The sequence below is a fragment of the Hoplias malabaricus genome, chromosome 2 (assembly GCF_029633855.1).
Source record: "Hoplias malabaricus isolate fHopMal1 chromosome 2, fHopMal1.hap1, whole genome shotgun sequence".
Taxonomy (NCBI): Eukaryota; Metazoa; Chordata; class Actinopteri; order Characiformes; family Erythrinidae; genus Hoplias; species Hoplias malabaricus.
This window is the reverse complement of record NC_089801.1, coordinates 27972127-27981511: the sequence shown is the minus strand read 5'-3', so window position 1 is coordinate 27981511 and position 9385 is coordinate 27972127. Positions and strand designations below refer to the sequence as shown.

At 37.0% G+C, this 9385-nt stretch overlaps 1 long non-coding RNA gene across 1 annotated transcript; it reads left to right on the top strand.

Annotated features, from left to right (window-relative positions):
* Nucleotides 1-1439: 1439 nt before the first annotated feature.
* LOC136674630 (uncharacterized) lies at nucleotides 1440-6919 on the top strand. The gene is made up of 3 exons (XR_010796077.1): nucleotides 1440-1587; nucleotides 6410-6507; nucleotides 6703-6919. It is a non-coding gene; the product is annotated as an uncharacterized lncRNA (long non-coding RNA).
* The last annotated feature ends 2466 nt before the right edge of the window (nucleotides 6920-9385 follow it).

Below are 9385 nucleotides of genomic sequence, written 5' to 3'. Positions count from 1 at the left end.
CAAGCATGGAATAATTTAGGCTTGAAGTGAGTAATAAATATATTAGCCTGTTACCTATATATGTCTACGTTTCTGCTTAAAACTGGAGTTTGATTCAAGCAGTGAATAAATTAGGGTATTACATGTTAACAGAGTGCTTATAATACACTAATAATTGTGGGTGTATTGCTCCACTAGTGTGAAATGTCTTTAAAAAAAAATACACACGCATTTCGATCCCTTCAGCGTTTTACCTTTTTGGGGTTCAAACTTTAGGACACCCCCATACGAATGTGCAGACCAACGTAATACTGGAGTTTAATGCTTTGAATGATTTTGACTCGAAATAAGTAGCTTATGTTTTCTACATAGTCCCCATAGATAAATTAGCTTAATTAGCCTAACTTAGAACTGGAGTTTGATGCAAGCATGGATGGATTACATTTTGTAGTTTCCATATGCTCTGTTTTAGCTCCAGTGTATTGCTAAACATATAAACTTCAGGCAATATAACATGCCCCATGAAGCTGACTACATTTTGGGTGCTAAGAATGCTAAAATGGCCTGTCTGTGTATTTTTTTAGACATACTGCTTATTACTGGGTAAAATGCCTAGAATACCTGTAAATCTTACTCTGTATGATTTTTCTCCTAACAGACTTCATGTAAAAGCAATTATCACTAAATTATCACTACGTATCTATTTACAGAATGTTAAACTTCTCTCAATTTAAGCCCAAACATCTGGGCAGGATAATATAATTATGGGGGGTGTTTTCCTGTAAGCGGCACACTTACACATACACACTCACACACACACACACACAGCCAACGTAGACGTATCATTACTGTGACCATTTAGACTCATTATACAGCAAGCGCCACTGAGAGCCACTAAGTATGATTCTAATTAGTCCCTGCCATGGCTTTTACATAGGAAATCGTCTGACCACACATCAAAAAGGCTTATTAACGGTGCTGTGTTTCTGTACGTACACAGCTCTTTCTCTCTCTCTCTTTTTTAATCCCAGACTGAACAAAATCAGATGATCCGCATGTTGGCCAAATGTCATTAGGCTAGACTTGTGGATTCAAGTGAGCCTTATGCAGGCATTGTAAGAAGGCATACTAAGAACCAGTGTGTTTGTGAATATTCATGTTCAGAATATTCAGAAAGCGAAAGAGTGAAAGAAAGGGAACACGTTAATAAACAATTTTGTCTTGTTGATATTTCACCTCCAGTGCACACTGTTGTGTTAGAACAAAACCTCTTATCTTAATTTTTGTCATGTTTCTGGTTTTTTTTCTACATCTATTGAAACCACTTTTTGCTTATACACTGGTGACAATTTCATGATGAACAGACCAACAGAAATGATGCAAAAGTATTATATTGGGATTGGCCTGACATGACTTTCTTGGCTCATTTTTAGCTTATCACTTTTCCACTAGCACAGCTCCCTTCTTTTGTTTTTTTTTTGGACTGAACTTGGCTCCGCCCCCTGGTTCTCACAGATTGCTTTTCCTTGTAGCATGTTCGGCCTTTGCTGGAGATTTTCATCAGTCATCAGCCCAAGGAGTGTTTAAATTTCTTCGAAATACCTCAAGGTAATATTTACAAGCTGCCATTTTGAGTGAGATAAAAATAAATGTGAAAGCTGCCGTAGTTTCAGAGATTTTACAAGTAGTGAGTTTGTGCTGGAGCTCTGCATTTCATGGTGATTGACAGGTCTCTCTGGCCAATCAGCATTCTAGGGTTTACATATCACAATTGTAATTCTGTGCTGTACTGGTACAAGTAGATCAGACACAGCAGTGCTTCTGGAGATTTTAAACAGTGCCCACTTACTGGCCACTCTTTTGTGCACACCTACATTGGTGATCCAGCTTGTACATGTAAAGTTAGAGAGAGTATCTCATCTTGAAATGTGCTGTTACAGAGTTTGTGCTAGTCATACACTAGTTCTACATCAATCAACACCGAACGCTGTTGGCTGCATATATTTAGCTGATGGACTACTTTTAGTCTGGTTGTTATATTGAGGACTTCCAAAAGGAGAAGAGAGGAGTTCAATTAACAAATGTGCTGAGTGATTGTGCAAGCAATGTTTATGAAATGTGTGAAAGGGAGACAACAAAAATGGAGAGAGAGAGAGAGAAGGCTAGCACCCGTGCATGAATGTTTAAAAGATGGAAGAGTAAAGAATGAATGTCACCTGAGTATAGTTAATCCAGTAAACTACTATGAAGTAATAGTTTAGCTGCTGCATCTGTAGCATGCCCTTAGTTGGCATGGACAATTATTCTTATACACTTCCTTGTATTTTGATCTGAATATAAATCTTTTAATGTGAACTGCATTTACTCTAGAAGCCAATACTGTCAAGCAACTGTTGTGTATGACAATTTGTGTGGAATATTTTCTAAAAATGTAATGGGCTAATATCATAATTTATTATTATTAATATTATTAGTTACAACTTTCAAATATAAAATATAATAATAATAACAACACCAATAATAATAATAATAATAATAATAATAATAATAATAATAATTATTATTATTATTATTATTATTAGTCCCCTCCAGGGCATGTTCCTGCCTTGCGCCAATGATTTCAGGTAGGCACCGGACTCTTGCGCAACCTTGAACTGTACAAGCGGCTACAGATAATGAATGCATGAATGAATTGTTATTATTATACTGAATTTTCTTCTTAATGTAGTCCTTGCTAATTCTGCCCATAAAGTAGGACTCCCAATCACACAGTGATATCTTTCTGGAAGGGTGAAGTCTAGCTTAGCCTTCCTTTGAGACATATGAAGCCTGTTGCAGAATCCTTTACAACTGACACAACAAAATGTAATTGGACAGCTCAGCGCACTTGGAGGACAGTGCTAACTGTCCATAAATCTTAAAGGGAATGTCTATGATTGTGGGGAAACGCTATTCTCTGGTTTGTTTACACTGAGAAACGTAGCGACTTTTAAGGCAGATTGGTATGTTTGTTGACCGCTGTTTGTTCATGGCTGATGTTTAACTTGTCTGAAAGTTTTTATTCACTCTTTGAATGACCACAGAAACCCATTTGTAACTTGAGCTTTTTATGTTTGTAGCACTTCCAGTCTGTGTTTACTTTCATGCAGTAAGTGGTCTCTCAAGTTTGCTATCAAAATGTTCCACCTTAAGTAATACTAAAAGGCAAAAATAAGTCAATGTGGAATAGAGCAGTATCCTCATCTTGGTTTGTGCTTTTCAATGTTTGGAGTTCTTTCCACTGTCTAAAAACCCCCAGAGGCCTTTTCTCTGCCATGAGCAGAGGGATAAAGCCTAGCATACTGGACTGAGACAATTTGGTTCATTTAGCCTCTTACAGTCAAATCAGAGATAAATTTGATAAATAACAATTAGTGAGGTATGTGTAATTATTAGCAATTGACTGTCCAAAATATGTGTGACTGCCCGTGTTCAAAATTTCTGTTCTTTACTAAACACAAGAAGCTCTGCAGTGTTCCTTTAAGGGGTTAAGAGCTTCACTGTGTGTGTGTGTGTGTGTGTGTGAGAAAGAGAGAGAGAGAGAGAGAGAGAGAGAGAGAGAGAGAGAGAGAGAGAGAGAGAGGGAACACATATCTCAGCACACTGTGTACAGGAGAAGCTGTCTGCAGATGGCGGTTAGCTGATGCCCCCGGGGCTCAGCGGTGTTTCCTGCTAGTGGAATTACAGCAATGCACGGCCAAGCCTGTGCTCCCAGCTCACTTTTCTCTGCACACACACAAAAACGCGCGCACACACACACACACACACACACACACACACGCTCCACCTCCACCTCCACACTGCCACGCAGGTCAGATTATTTTAGTTACGGCTGCAGGGGAGAATGGGTGCTCATCTCCTTTAGTGAGGCCCAGACCGGGTCACACTCTGGGCCTGAATGATGTGAAAAAACAGGATGTCTGGAAGATTAAAGAGAAAAAGCTACTTTCTATTATAGAACTATACATATACAGAGCATCTATACATGTAAACAAAGGAAGTAATTAGAAAGCAGTCATCTTTATTTATCACAAAGGCATAAATTAACAATTTATTTTGTTTATATTTTTAAACGGCAACTCAGAAGAACCACATGAAGAACCATACTGCTTAAAAATCTTAATGATCTTTAGGGCATACAACCCATTCTTGCTTGATAAAATGACGCCTGACATTTTCTTGCTGAAATAACCATGGATTTCCAGGGAGAAGACATCAGATTAATAGTAGTGTTTGTCTTGATAAAATTCTAATTTATACCTCCACATCAAAGGTACATTTACATATATGCAAATCACCCATGCTAAAAGCACTGATGCACCCCCATACCATGATCATACCATGAGTTTTGCATTTTCCGCTGAAAAAGTCTGGACGGTCCACAAAGTTCTTTGGTACAGGGAACTTGAGGTCCATTTTTACCCTGACAGCAAACTGAAAATGACTCGATTTTATTTTGACCATCGGAAATTAGCTTGGGCCCAGAGAAATCAGCTCTGCCTCGTATAATATTATCATAGCAGTGTATATGTTTTAAAATAAGCAAAGTAATCTAACATATTGAAAACATTTAATTTGATAATGTATTTAAAACTTCATAATTTACCCAACGTAAATCAATAATGCCTTAATAAAATCCTAAAAACATTACATGAGATATTTTAGCACAACTTAAAGATGCAAGCAGTCATTTCCTCCTTCTATTCTTCTTTACTTTATGAAACAGCCATTATACTTACACCCAGGGGTCTGGATGTATCAATGATTCTGAGAACAATACAAATGTGTCCTGTTGATGACCCAATCTAGAGTGCATATAATGGCTTATTTCAGGGATCATAAATAATATAAACAATTAATAATGACTTATATATATATATATATATATATATATATATATATATATATATATATATATATATATATATATATATATATATAAAATTTATAAGTCATTATTAATTGTTTATATTATTTATGATCAGGGCAGCATAATGGCGCAGCAGGTAGATATATATATATATATAGATATATTTGTGTCTAGTACTATTTAGGCTATAGCAGGTACATATATATATATATATATATATATATATATATATATATATATATATATATTTTTTTTTTTTTTTTGCTACTCATTGCTAATAAGATTGATGTATTGATCTTTAAAATTATTTCACTTAGCCCCCATTTACACATCGCTGTATGAAACGAGAGGACGGGGTGGAGTTTATGAGCACTGGACCTTTCTTCTCTCTAGAGAGGAAAGCCTCTATCATTCATTTTAATTGCATGTTGGACAATGTGAGGGAGAAAACCGCAAGTGAGATAAATCTGCCCTCCTTGCAGATGGCTCTTCTCAGAGCTAACCCTTGATGGAGAGGCTTTTAAGGTTGCAGTCGTCTAAAAAGGTCAAATTTAGGACCCTCCATCCCTGAATTAATCTCTAAGACCAAAAACAAGACCCTCATTATGACAGACCGTGTTTTCCCTTTAAGATACAATAACACGCTGTATTGATACATGGAATTCAAGTTCCAGGCATTAGCTGTTTAGGGCTGTCAGATTGTGCCTAAAAGCAGACAGCTAAAGACATGTCTTTCTGGAATGTTTTAACTGCAGTACTTGGAAAAAGGGCTGTCTTTTTCAGAAGACAAAGAACAAATGCAAAAAGACAGGCAATTATTCTTAAAAGTGCAATAAGTGTATTTTGACCTCCACAAAATATAAAGCTATATATTTTATATTATATTTTTTTATTATTTATTTATTTATATTTTTTTATAAAATGCAACCTCCATAAAGGTTTCTTACCTCTTATCAAACCAATTAATGCTCCATAAAGAGTTAATAATGAAAATACTAACAATAAAAATGTAAATAAGAAAAAAATAAGTTTAGTACATATTTTTTGATACATCCATGCCACTAGGTGTCTATATACTGGCTTTATCATAACACGAAGAAGAATCATTTGAGAAAATGACTGGGTGTTCAGTTTAATTTTTCTTTGCAGATCAGCAATAAATAGGTGATACGACCGCTTATCCAGTTCAGGGTCGCGGTGGTCCAGAGACTACGTGGAATCATTGGGCGCAAGGCGGTTCCAATTTTTATTTGACTAAAATTTAATGGTCAGTCTCCTAAGCTTTATACTCACGCATGCGCATTTCAACAATAGGAGTCAGTCAGTCTGTTTGTCAATGAGAGAAAATGCCTCTTCTAGACTATCATTATTTAGTAATGACATGTTTTGTAGTTATTAAGTTCTGTATTATTAAAATGATTTCCCTATGTACAGTGCAATCATAAATTGTTATGAAAAATCGAACCTACACAGGGTTAGAGTTGTAAATATAAACTCAAATTTTTACATCTTGTTTTTCAGTTACTGCATTTTACACCAGGTCTAACATCAGTTATTCAGTCTTCCTGAAAGAAAGCAGTGGCTTTACCTATTTGACCAACTACAGCAGTCATCATGATGTGAGATGCAATAATTCTGTCTGTACATCGAACTGTAACTGACCATTTAAAGACAAAACAGTACAGAAACAGAGTATAAAAAATGAATAAGTAATGAATGAGTAATGAGTATTCTATGCTAATACCACATTCTTTTAGCTAAACTACTGTAATGTTTTTGGGTTGAAAATCCTAATTTTACAAAACTAATTACAGGGGCAAGCGGCCACCTCAGGCACCCAGGGAGCAGTTGGGGGTTAGGTGCTTTGCTGAAGAGCACTTCAACAGTGAATGCGGAGGGAGGAAAAAGTGCTGTTCCTTTACTCCAACTTAGTATTTCATAAAATCTTTTAATGATCAAATACTTATCTTATGATTATGACACGGTTATTGTTTATTAAAAAAACATTAAGTCATGAATGTGTATATTTTATTACAGTCTACTGCAACTGACGTGCAAACAAAAATAATTTTTTTTACTTTTGGCTGCACAAGCAGAAAGTTTTCTGTATTAGGAGCAACTCTTAATTTGCTCCAAGAATCAATTATCACTGATTCAAATAAATAATTGCATTAAATGATGGCTCAAACCCAGTCTGTGAATGTGTCAGATCTTTCTGGAAAGGAATCAAATGTAAAGCGTCATAAATAAATTTAAATTAAAGGATCATAATGCTGCATAATAGAGACATGACATATTTATTTACATAATGTTTTTTGCAGTCAAGAATATTCCAAACTTTTCTCAAGCTTGACTTCATGTGTTGCATTGATATTTGTTATGAGACTTTATATTTGAAGCTGGAACGTTGCTGTGAGAATTTGAATGCATTCGGCCATGACAGCATTGATGATGTCAGGTAATAACACCACTTCAGCTCATCCCAGAAGTACTGGATGGAGCTCCATACACATGTAGCAGATGCTTGGCTTTGGGCATTGTGACTTAAAGCAGCTGCTCCAGTACCCAGTATTTTTTATTATGCTTTTCTGTGGAGATTATACCATCTGTGGGTCCAATTGAACATCTAAGTCCAAAATGGTGTAGAATAAAGTGCAAATTTTGGTTTTGTCCAAGTGTCAGTATTATTTTGATGCAAGTAAGTAAAGTAAGTAAGTTGAAAAAGCTGGTGTATGACTTTAATATTTAGGCTCTTATTATATATTCTCTTTTATGACAAACAATTGTCAATAAGTACTAAGCAAAATATTTTTCCTCATCTATCAGAGGATACTTATATTTCATACGCCACAGTCCCTATTAAATGACAAGGGGCTGTTTGAATGGGAGGTAATTTAGCTTTGTTTCAGGAAATAATACATGAAACAACAAAGACAATTGAATGAGACACTTTTCTAGATAAAATCACTTAAGTGAAATATTCTAAAAATAGACACGGTACTAGACACAAATATAGCGTGCCACAGTTTAAAAAAAATCTGTGCCCTGTGTCACAGTGGCCCAGTGGGTTTTGAGTAAAAGCAGAAGGATGGTTTCATAAGGGCCAGATAGCGTTACCACCAGGGATCAAGTTCCAGTGGGAACAATGCTGACTGAGCATTTAATACACAATGGGTAGGAGGCCACAGCTATTCTGGGTGGGGGTACATGGTGGAAGGGCATAATGTGTTACAAAGAACTTACCAAGAAGCAGAAATGGAAAGGAAAAAAACTCAATCAGCAGACAAAGCAGTCATTCAGAGATTAATTCACTCAAATGTAATTTAAATGCATGTGTGTACTATAGGCCTTCATGCCAATACACTACACTAAATGTCCAAATATTTTTGGCAGCCCTTATAATTCGTAATAATTTGTGGACACAGATGTTTATTTGTGCATACATTCATTCATTATCTGTAACCGCTTATCCAATTCAAGGTCGCGGTGGGTCCATAGCCTACCTGGAATCATTGGGCGCAAGGCGGGGAAAACACCCTGGAGGGGGCGCCAGTCCTTCACAGGGCAACACAGAAACACACATTCACTCACACAAACCTACGGACACTTTGGAGTCACCAATCCACCTACCAATGTGTGTTTTTGGACCGTGGGAGGAAACCGGAGCACCCCACCCGGAAAACCCACAGACACAAGGAGAACACACCAACTCCTCACAGACAGTCACCCGGAGCGGGAATCGAACCCACAACCTCCAGGTCCCTGGAGCTGTGTGACTGCAACACTACCTGCTGCGCCACTGTCTCAGGTCACAAATCTAAGGTGACCATACTCAATGCTAAGCATAATATGAGAAAAGCTGCACCAGCATGGGGCTGCAGCAGTGAAACTACACACGTGTAAGTGACACAATGTAAAAGGGGACCTAATATTTAGCATTTGGCGGACACTGTGTTTGACAGTGACTATATGCATGTGTTGAAAAGATTGAGATTTTTAAATTATGTTGTAAAGACTTACAACAAGGTCAAATCTCACACCTCCTCTTCCTCCTGTTGTTTATACGGCTTTAGTCTGAAGTTGAAACTGAATGAACGACACACACTACACACACTCACTTCCTGACCTCCAGCTCAGAGGAAGCTGACCACATGGTTGGGCACCAGTGGCACATTCGCACTCTGATCTGAGAACAGATGGTTGGGGAACTGAGACATACTTCTGAAATGAAAAGGGAGAAATGAAGTGTTGAAACCAGGATTCTTCAAGGAAGTACCAGTAAACAGTGGTTTGCATAGTGCACAGTGAGAACCATGCTGTAGCAAACTAGGGTTCTATTCCCAGCTTGGGCAGAAACATGGCACAATATGCCAATAAAACTGCTCCTTGGACAAAGCTCCTAATGTTGCATGTGTCTACATCTGTAATATGATTCAGAAAGTCACACTGGATATGAAAGGTTGTAAAAGTAAAAAGAAAAAAATCTCATTTTTGGTC